We start from the raw sequence: 14598 nt of genomic DNA, 5'->3' as shown, positions 1-14598 counted from the left end.
CATATATATAATATATATATAACTGAATCACTTTACTGTGCAGTAGAAATTAACACACTGTAAATCAGCCGTACTTCAATGAAATAAATTTAAAATTAAACTCAAATAAAACAGTTTAATCTTCACAAAACCACTTTGAGATAGGTATTTTTATACCATTTTATATCCATGAATACTGGAGTTCAGAGAGGTCCTATGAGTTGCTCAAAATTAAGCATCTAATAAGGGACCCAACTTTAAACTCACATCTAAATCTGCTCATACCATGTTCAACATTTTTTTTTCACTTTAAATCATGAGTGCGCATCAAAACAGATCAAGTTGTGTCCAGTCTGATTTGATCAGTCCCATCTGTTTATCATTTTCCAAAAGCTTGGCATTAGAGATTTGGCCTAAATCTATCAGCTCAGATTTGAAGTGCTGCTTGCTACTCTCCGGACAGATCATGCTAACAAATGTGATCCAGTTCAATGAATGGACTCCAACACACTACATGTCAGTTCTGACTAGGTTAACGTGTACACCTGTTGAAAATAACTCACAATACACTCAAGACATCGAAATATTACTACAGTAAAATGTTTCAAGATAGTTCTCCAGAAGAGAGAGATACTGTGAGCCTGACTGAGGTAAGAGAAGCATTCTACTTTATTTGAATCTTTTTTTTTAAAGCTCATGTGTATGTCCTTGGAATTGTGCCCATGTAGTACTGTCTTTACCTGCCTAATTAAATACTGATACCAGCCCAGGCATATCTTTGTTTGTTTCTTTTGGGGGAAAAAAAAAAAAAAGCAACACTTTTCCTACAGTACATTTACTTGAGACTGGGCAGAAACCAGAGTTAACTCTTAGACTTTTGACCCCACGTGAGAGAATAACACAGCATATTTAGTGATGGAATTGGGTGGGGGAGCAGTGGTGGTAAAATTCAGTGCTGACAGCTTGTCTTGATCAAGAATATTCTCCATGTGTGCCTCGCTGAAACGTTTCAAAGTAGTTTTTTCCTCTATTCTGAAAGGTGTTAAGTATCTTAGAGTGCCAGAAACACATCATTCCCAGCCAATTCTAGTGAATTTTTTCGCCAATATTGCATTTCTTCCTTCCTGCCTGAAGGTATGAGGCTAACTGAAAGTTAAGGAAGTTATACATTTCAAGATGGAAAGCTTTTATTTTATTTTTTAATGTCATTTATATTCCTTTAAAAATTGCAGGAGTTCCCCATATACCTCTGTTTCCCATTGTTTGCTTGTAAAGGCATGCTACTATAACCGTCGGGAAATGGTTTGATCACAGACATCCCCTCCACCTGTGTGGCGGACAAGAAAGAGTCTTGGTGTCCATGTTCTATAGCCAATAAAGTTCCCATGGGTGGTTGTTTATAGGAGTATTTGGAGTACAGTGGAAGAATTTCAGGCATTACGTGAACAAATTAGAAATGTGAAATTAGCATTCAGAGGGGAAAAAGAAACACAAGAAGAGATGTTGAATCCTCACTCACCCCCAAACCTCTTTCCAAAGCCCCAGAGAGTTCTGGATTTTGAAAGAAGAATAGGAGTTAATTAAGCAGAGAGAATGGAGTGTGGATAAGTATAGAGAGGAAGCTAAAGAGGGCAGAATGAGACACAGAGAGGCTCTGAAGCTCCCAGGACAAGGTAAACATTTGTCCTCTGTGCAGTGACTTTGCCTAAGGGGAAGGAAAACTATACTGTCCCTGTTTTTCTCTGTTACAACCGGTCACTTTTATTGCCCTGCCTCTTCCTTCCACTGTGTTTCTGTAACAGTTTTTTGTTTGTATTTGTTTGTTTGTTTTAGGAAAAGCTTCATGCTGTGGCAAATAACACCCATCACTGCCTGCCCAGAGACAACCCCTTGGCCTCATCTGCTAGCATCCACTGAGTACTCCTCCCTCTTGAAATGCTGAGTTACTTACAGTCACCTCCTCCCAACTCCCACACACGTGTACACCTGCTCCTCTGTACGCTCCTGTGTTTCCTCATGCTGCTCCTTGTCTGCATCAGCCTGTCTGTCTGGAAACAGCCCTGTTGATTTTTCAAAGCCCTCCTGAGAGAGCAAGTACTCAGAGTTGTCTTTTGCGAACCTCACAGTCTCAGCTGTAATCTTTCTTGTCAATTGTGAATTTTACAAATGTTTCTGTTATTACAAATGCTCACAAGTATTAAATGGCTATAAATATTCCCATAGCTTTTCTTGCACACGGCTGTGAGATTCTGTAAGTCAGAGACCATGTTTGTCCACCTGTTCACCTCTTAACGCACAACACAGTATTCGGTAGAATAAAAATGTGGAGTATTTTAGCATCTTAACATATTAAGTAGATCTTTACTGGGGATATATTTTAACTCTTGTGATCATAGTTTTATGAAGATGTGGCTTTAACAGACTGCCACCATGCTTAGGATAAAAGACCAAGTCTCACTATTGTAAAAGGCCTGCCTGATGGGTGCCTCTTCTTCTCTATGGTCCCCACTGTGCTTATTCTTCATCCATCTCCTCCATCTTCTTGACTCTTTTTCTTTCGTTAGCACTCGTTAAATCACCACTTCCTCATGGATGCTTCTCTGCCATCTTTGAATGGGCCTGTGACTTCTGGTAAGAAATTTCAAACACCCAGTAATTTTCCATAACTATCCTATATTGCTCTTATCATAGTTAAAACTTAACAATTATTTGCATAATTATGTCATAGATTCATGTTTCCCTCACTATGGCCCATGAAGGTAAAAAAAACATGTTTTTCTCTCTTGTTTTAAAAACAAATTGCCCTTTTTAGAACCTAGAACAATGCCTGACACATAGTAGACACTTTATATTTATGGAACAAATGATTATTTTCATTTCCACACTTAAATGTCATTAAATAGTAAGTCAAGAGTTATCCATTTTTCCTTCTTTTCTAAAAATAATCTTCTACCTGCTAGAAACATGAGATATTTGTCAACTCAAAGGCAAAAGAGGCTTCCTTCGTGGTCCAGTGGTTAAGACTCTGCGTTTTCACTGAAGGGGCTACCACATGGCGTAGCACAGCCAAAAAATGAAAAATGAATCAAGTGGTCTATCCAATTGTATTCTGTATTATTTTATCTGGTTATTTTATTTGTAGGGGCATATTATATGTGTATATATATATGTATATATACACATATATATATATATATGTAGATACTTGAGATATAAAGGATAAGGAAGGTCTTCATGTTACCACAGTATTATGGAGAGGCAGAAAGCATGTTTTAATCACTGTGGTATAAGGATTAAAATGGGGATTGTAAAAGATGTAACAGGTGTACAGAGGAAAGGGCACCTCAGGGCACACAGGATTAATCTCATCACATTTCATGTCCCACTCACAGTAGTCACCAAAAGAAGCTCAGGAGTGCAGATCACCCCTCATCCGCTGAAATCTAATCCAATTACTCCCAGCTTAGCCTTTTCTGAACGCTTCTTCTACTCTGCCCTGATCAATGAACTTGATCAATCCATCAAGCTTCTGGGACCCTAAGTCAATCATGAGTTAAAATCCCATGTATCTTCTACTTCTTCTCTAAACATCCATTATATTATCTTGCTCTAACTGAAATCAGACTGTCTCATTACAAAGTCGTTTTCTCTACTACCTTTCCAAGGCTTCCCATGGTTTGTGTCCCGCACCCCTCAGACCCGTGGGGTCTGTTGGAGGACAGGTGTCTTCTGTGCTGCTTGTTGCCACTTTCAGAGTACCTTCCCTCTCTCTTGCATGCAGTCACTCATCTTGGACTCTTCTGCCTTCAGGCAATACCCAACATTCTCTTATTATGCAGACATATTCTCCCTCTCAAATTTTACACTTCAATCCTTGAAAAGCTGAGCTCTTTTCTCACTGTCTTTATGTCTTGAGTATTGCCATCATACTTGGTGATTTAAATATCCACAGAGGTGTGACTGTTTAGGTAGCCTTTCATTCCTTGATCTCCAAACATTTTGTTCTTTACCCACCCCCATCCATGTAGTCTTATGACCATGCCTTGACTTTGTTATTATTAATAATTGAAACTCCTCTATAATTTCAATCATGAGCATCCCCTTCAGTGCACATATGATGACAAACTGATGAGAAAGAAAGCAGCAGGACTCTATGTTCTTACAAGAAATGTCCTAGACCTCCATGACCTGACAGGGATATTCACCCCAAGAATAGTGTGCTTGAGCTTGTACATCTTTCTCCAAGTAGAAGAAAGACTATGTGTCAAAGCCCTGGGGGTAAGAGAAATCACATCTAAAGAACAGAAAATAAAAATAAATAAAAGTTTGTACGGTATGCAGCACTGAGGCACGAAGCCCTTGAGGGAAGAATTTTCACATCTAAGTTGTTACTGGCAATGAATGCCAGTATTCATCACCACCATCTTTTCTATTGCTCTCTACACCTCTGGCCAGATACAGTGACAATGAACTTGACCCAAGTCTCTGCTAGCTTATACAGTCATAAGAGGCCTCTTTCCTCAAATAAAACAGTTTTAAGTTAGTATATTATGGATTACCCGCAATAGCTCTGTGCCGGGGTTACTTTCAAACCTGGGGACAGCCATCATAGGTTCTCAAAAATGATCTTACCTGCTCATTTTGCCTGATAGCTTTCCTTGTTTACCAAGGTGGACAAGCCATGGGTAATAGGATGCTTCTGGCTACATGCTCCCTTTATTCAGTGGAGATTGGCCCTTGGAGAGTGGGAGACAGATGACAACAGGGAACACTGAGAGTGTGTGACTGGTCAGGGCACAGCTATGTCCCTGCAAGCACTAGTGGGTGTGCTTGAGCATCCTCTTCCATGTGTGTGCATGACCATGAGTGTTAGGGTGGGTTGATGCAGAAGAAGCTTCTCTCCTTCCATTTCAGGCCTTAGTTGGGAGGCTCACAAACCCTGTCCTACAAATCACTCTATGTCTACATTGTCAAGGGCTCTCTCTCCGGTGCAATAGACACAGGAATATCCATCTGCTGTGGCCTGGACTTCACTTGGTCTCTCTTTCCTTGTCTACTTTCTGGCTAAGGCTTCCTTTGTTTTGGCTCTTTGATCATTGTTTTCTTAATTTCCTGCCTGTTAGATCTTTAATTCACTTTTGATCACTCTCTCTCCAACTGTAGAAGATTTTACCACCACCACCAGCTAACTGATCCAAAACACAGTCTTTTGATCAGTCCTCCCGGTCGGGTGCCTGGAACACTAGGCTGAGTCATCTGTTTGACCAGAGAGATACCAATCAAGCAAATATATAGTCACTTTTATGCCAATCTGAATAGCTTTGGTTTTATCCTTCTTTGAAGTTGACGGTTAATCTGACGGCTGAAGACATTTAGTTTGGGGTATAAGAAGTATTGTAACACTGTATTTTGATCAGCGTTCTTCAAACTCTTTTTTACATCCTAGATACACATGTAGCAGTTCACTTGAATACATTCCCAATGCCAGTTGCTGAAAATCACAAACTGCATTTTACGATTCCTTGAAAATGAAAAATGCATGGGTGTGTGAATGTGCCAAACCCATACTTCATCATTTTCAACTGTTGAGCTTTTGCTGCAGAGGTTTTTCCCTAGGCAGATCGGTAGAGTTTTAACTTTCTACTCAAGAATATTGATTTCACAAAGGGAGAGAGAGGCTGGCATTTTTGTCAGTTCTCTCCACTTAAAGACGGATCACTTAAGGGTGGCAATCCTTGACTTATTTATATAAGCAAATCCATTGTCAGAGGATTGAGGCAGTAGATGTAGTCTACTCTTTTTTAAATACTATTGCTTCTGCCATCTCTAAACAATCAAAAGTGAGCAGAAACTTTAGATAATAACTGAAGTTCAAGAGTATACCCTTACAAATACAAATGTGTGTAACTGCATCACTTTGTTGTACATCTGAAACTAACACAACATTGTAAATCAACTATACTTTAAGAAAAAAAGAATGAGAGGATATATCCTTAAGAATTTTTAACTAAATTATACACAAGTAGTATCATGAATCAACATCATCTAAATGTTTGTCAAGCTCTACTTTGCCTATCCTGATTTAAATGTGTGTTTAACAATATTTACCAATCACAGGTTCTAAAAAGAAAATTAACAGCATGAGACAATGATTGTATGAAGATTTCAATCATGCTATTTGCTAATTTTTGTTGTTTTGGTTTTAAGAATAGTAATAATTTTAATGAAATAGTCATAAAGAATTCCCGATTGATTCTTTGGGAAAAGATTTGTTTCCAGAGTACTTTTTCCTAGAGTTAAATCTATATGTGATAAAGATTCAGAAAAATGAACTAATATAATACACAATATAGAAAGACAAGTGTCTTAAAAATCCATTTGAATTGGCTGAGTGATTCTGATAAGGCACACAAAGAACTGCCAAAATTTTTTCTTTGGGTTAAGATTAAAAACTAGCTGGGAATGGACAATGGCTCACCATTTACCATGAAGTGTATCAAAACAATAAGAAACTGAGACAAGTAGTAAAACATAATACTGCTTAGTGTCACTTTCAGAAAAAAGATAAGCCACATTGGGAATTTTGCCCCTTGCTTGTGTATATCATGTTATATCACACAATAAGAAATCTGCTGTGAATGCAGTAACAGAGAAATGCCACTTAAACCCATCTATTGTTGTAGGCATATAACAAATGAACCTTTATTGTATCCTCCCTTCAAGGTGGCCCAGGAATAATAGCATATAGGTAGAGGATGTCAATATGGATGGCACGTCATTTTTCTATACTCAGTGTGGGAGGAGGGGAAAAATCTATTTCATAAATGCATTTTAACAATGTAGTAATTTTATATCATAAGCCTCTTAGGCCAGATTGTCCTAGCACAACGCAAATACGAATTTGTTGGCAACTATCTTGTGAATTTTGATTTCACAAAAAGCTGATCTGGATTAATTGAGATTATAAAAAAGTGAATTTGCCTAAGAGAACTGAAGTTGAGGTAAATTTATGAAGAGAGTCATCTTTCTGTTCCTCTGGTTCAGGCCTCACTGTCCCTTATGGAAGGAAGACAGCTTTCAGTGTGTCTTGGAGTGAACATTAGAATCATGGGGCTGATTATCTGTGTGGCCTTCGAGGAGTTATTTATCTTCTCTGAGACTCAGTTTCCTCATGAATGAGGAAATAACTATCTTATAAGATTGTTGTGAAGCTCAGACATAACTTGTGATATTAATATATACATTGATTTACTAAAAGCAGAGAATACTTAGATCTTGTCTCAAGAATGAGAGAGATGAAATAGATATAGATGATAGATGAATAAATTGTTGTCGTTGTTCAGTCGCTCAGTCATGTCTTCTGAATCTTTGCAACCCCATGGACTGCAGCATGCCAGGCCTCCCAGAGCTTGCTCAGACTCATGTCCAGTGAATTGGTGATACTATCCAACCATCTTGTCCTCTGTCAACCCCTTCTCCTCCTGCCTTCAATCTCTCCCAGCATTAGGGTCTTTTCCAATGAGATAAATAAAGCAGTAGAATCCAGAAACTGTAGCATTTTTGTTATCAATATTTAAAATATTTAATTCAACTTGGAAGTTCACCCATAGCTTACACACTCACCTCAAGGGTATTACTTTATTAATGTACACACAATAGTTTTCCATCGCAAATTACCTAACTTTTTCAACCCAAGTTTGCATATGTGAAATATCCTTCTGGGAAAGTACTCATATATTTTAAGAACAATAGGAGGTGTTAAAGGCAGCCCTCCTTATGTTTCAATGAGAGAATAATTTTTAGCTAGTCATAACTCTGTTCAAAACCTGAGGATTAATGGACAAAGCTGTTCAGTGCAAGGTATGACTTACAGTTTGCAGGCATGTGTGCAGTTAACACCTTAAGATTTATTTTTTGGTATGGCTGTATATTGATAGAGGCTAGCTGAATGTCAGTAAGTTATATGGCATCTACTCAGGCTGTGCAAACAGCCAAATTATCCATATTCATTATTTACACTTTAAATACCTTAAAAACTGACATTTGCATCAGTGTTTTTACTCTGTCTTCCTTTCCCTTTATTTTATTAACCTTCCTTGCTCCCCAATATCTCAAAGTTAAAACATGGCAATGCTGTCCCTTATTACTTATCCGAGGGACATCCAGTCAACACATTCGGGCAGCAAGGACTCAGCTCAAATTCAGTAAGTGGAATTTACCAACTAAGTGACCTGTGACGCTTGGACCAAGTTACTGCCATACTCAACAAAATCAAATGGTCTCTTGAGCAAGAGTTCAGTCTTTATTTGCATTTCACCATTTCATTTTCCATCCAGTGGCAGGGCATAACTCCAAAGTCTTGTCTCTTTAGATTGTACGGGCCCACACTCATGGACTCAACCTTGTGTGTGCACACGTGTGTGTGTACGTGTGTGTGTGTGTGTGTGTATGTGTTTCTCAGTCATGTCCAACTCTATGCAACTCCATGGGCCATAGCTTGCCAGGCTCTGTCCATGGAATTTTCCAGCCAAGAATGTTAGATTGGGCTGTCATTCCCTTCTCCAGGGGACCTTCTCGACCCACGGATCAAACCCAGGTCTCCTGGTTTGCAGGAAGACTCTTTACCTTCTGAGTCACCAGGGAACTAGAGCCTACCTAGGTAATAAGTGTCTAATGTGCTTAAGATGTGGGAATTCCCAACACAAAATGGTGAGTGTGGTGGATAAGACCAAAGTCCACACAGTTTCTTTAACTATATCCTGAATTTATTGCAAGGGAGGAAAGTAATGAGTAATTTGCAATGAAAAGAAAGTGCATTCAGAATTTATCTTGGCCCTCCACTAATTTTCACTAGTGTTCAATATATCTTTTCTAAAAACAAGGTGGATTTTTGTTTAGCTAATGGGATACAGTCAGGAAAGGCAAGCCTCCCCCCACCATCCCCTCCCTAAGAAACATAAAATCTTCTGAGTACAGGCTTTACTCTGTAGCTTACGCTATAATAAATCTTAAATAACTGCTTTAAGGCACTTTCATTTTATCTATCTTCGTTAGATTAAAATGCCAAGACATTTTCATTATATGTTAAAGAAAACAAAATGAAATTATATGAACACAAGTTTGCTATGTTTTGCTATGTTCCTGATGGTCTATGTCCCTAAATATTTTCCACATGAAAAATGCACTGACATCCTTCACCTGAGAACACATCATTGGATGAATTTTTGGAATTAATGAAAGTATAGTCTTCACCAGATTTTACTTATTCTAGAATCCAAATTTACAAATGGAAATGAAAATCTTGTACAAAGATTACTATTCAGAGTACAAATATGTGGCTCTTATCCCAACTTTGTAGTTGCCACTATTTGTTAGATTGTACATCACTGCCACTTTAAGCATTAGTTTTGGGGTGTCCTTCACAAAAAGCATCACACATTTAAAAGATAAACTGCATCTCACACACACTGAATATAGATCAGTAACAGAATGGGAGATCACAGACTTAGGGAACGAACTTATGGTTGCTGGGGGCAAGGGATAGTTAGGGAGTTTGGGATGGACCTGTATGTATACCCTGCTATATTTAAAATGGATAACCAACAAGGTCCTACTGTATAGCACATGGAAGTCTGCTCAATATTATGTGGCTGCCAGGATGGGAGGGGAGTTTGGGAGAGAATGGATACATATATATGTATGGCTGAGCCCCTTTGCTATTCACCTGAAAATATCACAACATTGTTAATCAGCTATACCCCAATACAAAATAAAAATTTTAAAATCAGCAGAATGGGAGAAGTGTATACTACATAATATCTGTAAATAGTTTTAGATATATCAGCTCCTCTGGAGGTTATAAACAAAGAAGATAGTCTAAGCCATTGGCATAATTATATCTTCCCTTGGATATAGGGTGGGGGGGGGGGAACGAACCCTGATCATGAATCTATTTGATTTTATAGAACATTCAAGAATGCCTTGATTGCTGTAGAATTTTCAAAGGAAATTGACAACAGGTCTGCATTTAGATTTAAGAATGTTGGAACAGGTATTATCCTAGAAGGCTAAAGAATGATACCATCTAGATGTTCTTATGTAGAAATAGAAGGATTACTCACTATTTAGCATGACATTCTATCTTACCCATTAAAGCCAGTTTTAATATATTACAGAACCATCCATGTCTTAATATTTGGTTTAACCCTTTCTGTTTAGAGAATCAGGAACATAGAGTTTGCTAGACAACTTAATGAATTGCTCTTAATCATAAAAAGTGCAAATTCCATGTGACATGACTTGTTGGTCAACTGATATGCAACTACAAATACTTTAATACTTTTTTCAAAGATACTTAAAGAGCATTTCCTTTTAACTCCAGTGGTAATTTGAATGGGACTCCTGGGGAATCACCGGTGAAACAAACAAGAAAAACACAAGCTGTTAAAGTGGGTCAGCTATTTTTATCTCCACCAAAAATATTTTTTCTTTATACCTCTCTTCCCATGAATCAAGTTATAGGTCATTCATGTTGGCTCACACAAAGATGACCTCTTTAGGTAGCATTGTCTAGCCCTTTAATTGAATCCAGATGTTCAAGTTTCCTTTCTTTTTGTTCTTCTTTTTTTTTCTTTTTGCATTGCTCCATAATTAATTCTGTAAGACTCTTGTCCTTTAACTTCATGTATAAAAAATTTCACAACACATTGAACAAGATAGAAGTTTTTCACTTTTACAATGGCACTACTTGTTTGGAATCTCTTCCCTACCCTCCTTGCCCACATTTAAAAGTCAGTAAACAAAAGGGAAAATAAATGTTTACAAAAGGATCATCCTCAGGATGTATATAAATTTCCTCTATTCTTTCACTTTGGGGATGTCACTTGGCAAATGACTTGAGATGGAAGATCAGCTAAAATGCAATTCAGTTGTCCTCATTTTGACACAAAGTACTGCAAAATGGAACTCTATTTTATCTAAAGTTGAGGCAAAGTCTCCAAATTTACCTATAGATACTGAAATTCAATTTTCTCTCTCTCATTGCATGTATGCCATTTGACTCTGTAGTAGGTAGAAGAATGCACTTATCCCCACCAAAGATGCCTATATTCTATTCCCCAGAATCTGAGAATGTGTTAGGCTATATTACAGTGGACTTTTAAGGTCTCAAGTATAATTAAGATTTCTAATTACTGACGTTGAGATGGGAGATAATCCTACATTATCTAGGTGGGCCCAAGATAGTCACAAAAATATTTAACAGTAGAAGAGAGAGGTAGAAGTCAGACTAATACAATGTAAGATGAACCCAGACCATCATTACTGGTATTGAAAGAATATGGGCAGACTCCTGAAGGTAGTAAAAGCCAGGAAGTGGATTCTTCTCTAGAGCCTCCAGAAAGGCTTACAGCCTTGATGATATCTTGATTTTAACCCCATGAAACTGATTTCAAACTTCTGACTTCCAAAACAATAAAATAATAAATGCATATTGTTTTGAGGCACTAAGGTTATGATCCTTGGAGCAGCAACAGGAAAATAATACAGATTTCTGGTCATCTCATATTATAATGTTGTCATATAATTGTGTCCTACTTTAGTGGAGCAGGGGGTTTGAAACACATTGCGGAGTGATATTTTGGTAATAGCGGAGACAGAGAAAGCAAAATCCTAAGTTAGCCCAGAAAAGTTTCATGTCATCAAAGAACTGTCTCCTTAAACGTTGATTAAAAATACACACACCATGTTCATTGCAGCACTGTTTACAATAGCCAAGACATGGAAGCATCAACAGAGGAATGGATAAAGAAGATGTGAGGTATATATGTATACATAATGAACTATTATTCAGCCATAAAAATAATATAATGCCATTTTCAGTAACATGGATGAACCTAGAGATTATCATATTAAGTGAACTAAATTAGGCAAAGAGAAATATCATATGATATCACTTATACATGGAATTTTAAAAAAAGGTGTAAATCAACTTATTTACGCAAAAGAAATAGACCCAAAGACATAGAAAACAAGCCTATGCTTATTGAAGGGGAAAGGGAGGGAGGGATAAATTAGAGGGGTGGGCTTAACATATACACCCTATTATATATAAAATAGATTATCATCAAGGACCTATTGTATAGCATACTATGCTCAAAACTATACTTAAAACGTTGGCCACCTGATGTGAAGAGATAACTCATTGGAATATACCCAGATGCTGGGAAAAATTGAGGGCAAGAGGAGAAGTAGGGGACAGAGAATGAGATGGTTGGATAGCATCACTGAGTCAATTGACATGAGTTTGAGCAAAATCATGGAGATAATAATGGAGAGATAAGCCTGGCGTGCTGCAGTTCATGGAGTTGCAAAGAGTCAGACGTGACTTAGCTACTGAACAACAACAACAATAAAGGAAAATAATCTGAAAAATAATATATATACATGCATGCTAAGTCGCTTCAGTCATGTCCAACTCTGTGTGACCCAATGGACTATAGCCTGCCAGCCTCCTCGGTTCATTGGGTTTCCTGGGCGAGAATACTGGAGTGGACTGCTGCACCCTCTTCAAATATCAGTGTGCTGTGCATCTGAAACTAACACGACATTGTAATCACTATATTTCAATTGGGCTTCTCTGGTGGCTCAAACGGTAAGGAATCTACCTGCAGTGAGGGAAACCTTGAACCCACTCAGTTCAATTCCTGGGTCAAGAAGATCCCATGGATAAGGGAAGAGGAGACACTAGAGGAGATCTCTTGCTCTTTCTAGCCGTGTGAGAATACAGCAAGCCTTTACCAGAACTTTCCATGCTGACACCCTGATAAGAAACTTCCCAGTCTCCAGAATTGTAGAAAAAATTTCTGTTTAAGCCAGTAAAAAAAAAAAAAAAAAAAACTGCCTAATTGAAAATTTTCTCCTTCTATGCCTCTTTGCAGTATTAACTGTTGCAACAGATTGATATCATATAAAAATATGATGTAATTTTAGTACAATCTAAGGAAAAAAAAAAGAGTATCATTTCAAAGGTCTTATTTTAATAAGATTTTCTTTTTGCAAAACAGAAGAATGCATTTCAATATCCCTTGTAACTAAAATAAGATTAAAAACCACCCCAAACTCTTTGTTATAAATCCATCTACTGAATGTGTGTATGTGTGTGTACCCTACAAATCTACATTTATATGCTATAAGTCATTTTTCTTGGAACTCTCACATAAATTCCTTTCCATTTTTGTTTTAACCAATTTCTGAAAGAGTAGAGATCACTCTGTTTCTATTTTCAAGTTAAGTGACTTTGTATTGGATTCTGCATATGATTTATTGCTTCTAGTTTAAATATGTGAAGTCATAAGAGAGATGGTTTAGCCTCGATGATTTTTGCATTTTAAGTCACTGGTAATCTGAATTCTAGGAATGGAAGAAAATTCAGAATTCGCTGTCTTCTCTTTATGTAGACATCCACATTAGTGTTCTAGACTGATAGTGTCTTTTATCCCTGTTGCCTTTTCCAATTCTCCTGGGAAGACATTTTTATAGCACATTAAAATAAGATGAAATTGTGTTTCAAATATATAGCATTGTATTTTGCTCTGTTTAACCTTAATCTCTTGATTAACTCAAATTCAAATTCACTTCCTAGTCTGAATAGTATATGTTACATCTCTACGTCTTCTGAATCATCCTCCTTCACATGAAATATTTTTAAGTAATCACCATCCTCCAACAGTAGTTTTGCCCTCTTGAAGCTTTTTCTTTCTTTTTTTGGTTGCCCTGAGTCTTTGTTGCTGCATGAAGGCCTTCTCCAGCTTCTTCCCCTTAGGTATTTTTAGATTAATTGATGTATACTTAATAAACTCATAGAACAAAAATATCCCATGGCTTGCTGTGGAGTGCTACTTGATTTTTTTCTCACACAAGAAATTTCTCTTGTTGGTTAAAACTAGTGTAATTAGTGAAAGACTTCAAAAATCAATTGTCCTTTTTACTTTTATCTTCTGATGATTTGACAAATTTTTCCAATATGTTTTTAGGGGAAATAGTGAAGATAGGAAGCCCCCTAATTTCCAAGACTGTTGTTCAAGTAACTTAGAGATATATTTGATTTAAAATTTTATTTTGTATTACTAGAGTTGGTCAATAATGCTGTGTTAGATTCAGGTGTACAGAAAATTATGCAGCTATACATGTATCTGTTCTTTTTCACAGGGAACTCTTCTCAGTATTTTGTAATAACCAATTTGGGAAAATAATTAGAAAGAGATGGCTTTCAAATGTATTGGTTCTTATATGGGGATATTTATCTGAAGTTCCAGAAGTTGCTCAAAAAGATATGGAATGCATATGTATAGAAGTCCTAATTTCAAAATTATCTATACTTATGAAAAAAAAAAGGAAATCAACTTACTGTTGTACAAAGTGAAATACTGGGCCAGGTACTCCTTAAAATTATTTTTAGCAATTAAATTTAAAATCCAACTTTTATCTTAGGAATAAAAAAGATATATTTAATATGCACTCTTAAAATGAACTAAAGTGAGATAGAAGTATCTAATTTATCTGTAAAAGTATTAAGCATATTAAATATATCTGCTGAATATATAAAAAGAACAAAGAACT

The sequence above is a fragment of the Budorcas taxicolor genome, chromosome 11 (assembly GCF_023091745.1).
Source record: "Budorcas taxicolor isolate Tak-1 chromosome 11, Takin1.1, whole genome shotgun sequence".
Taxonomy (NCBI): domain Eukaryota; kingdom Metazoa; phylum Chordata; class Mammalia; order Artiodactyla; family Bovidae; genus Budorcas; species Budorcas taxicolor.
This window is presented reverse-complemented; position numbering follows the sequence as displayed.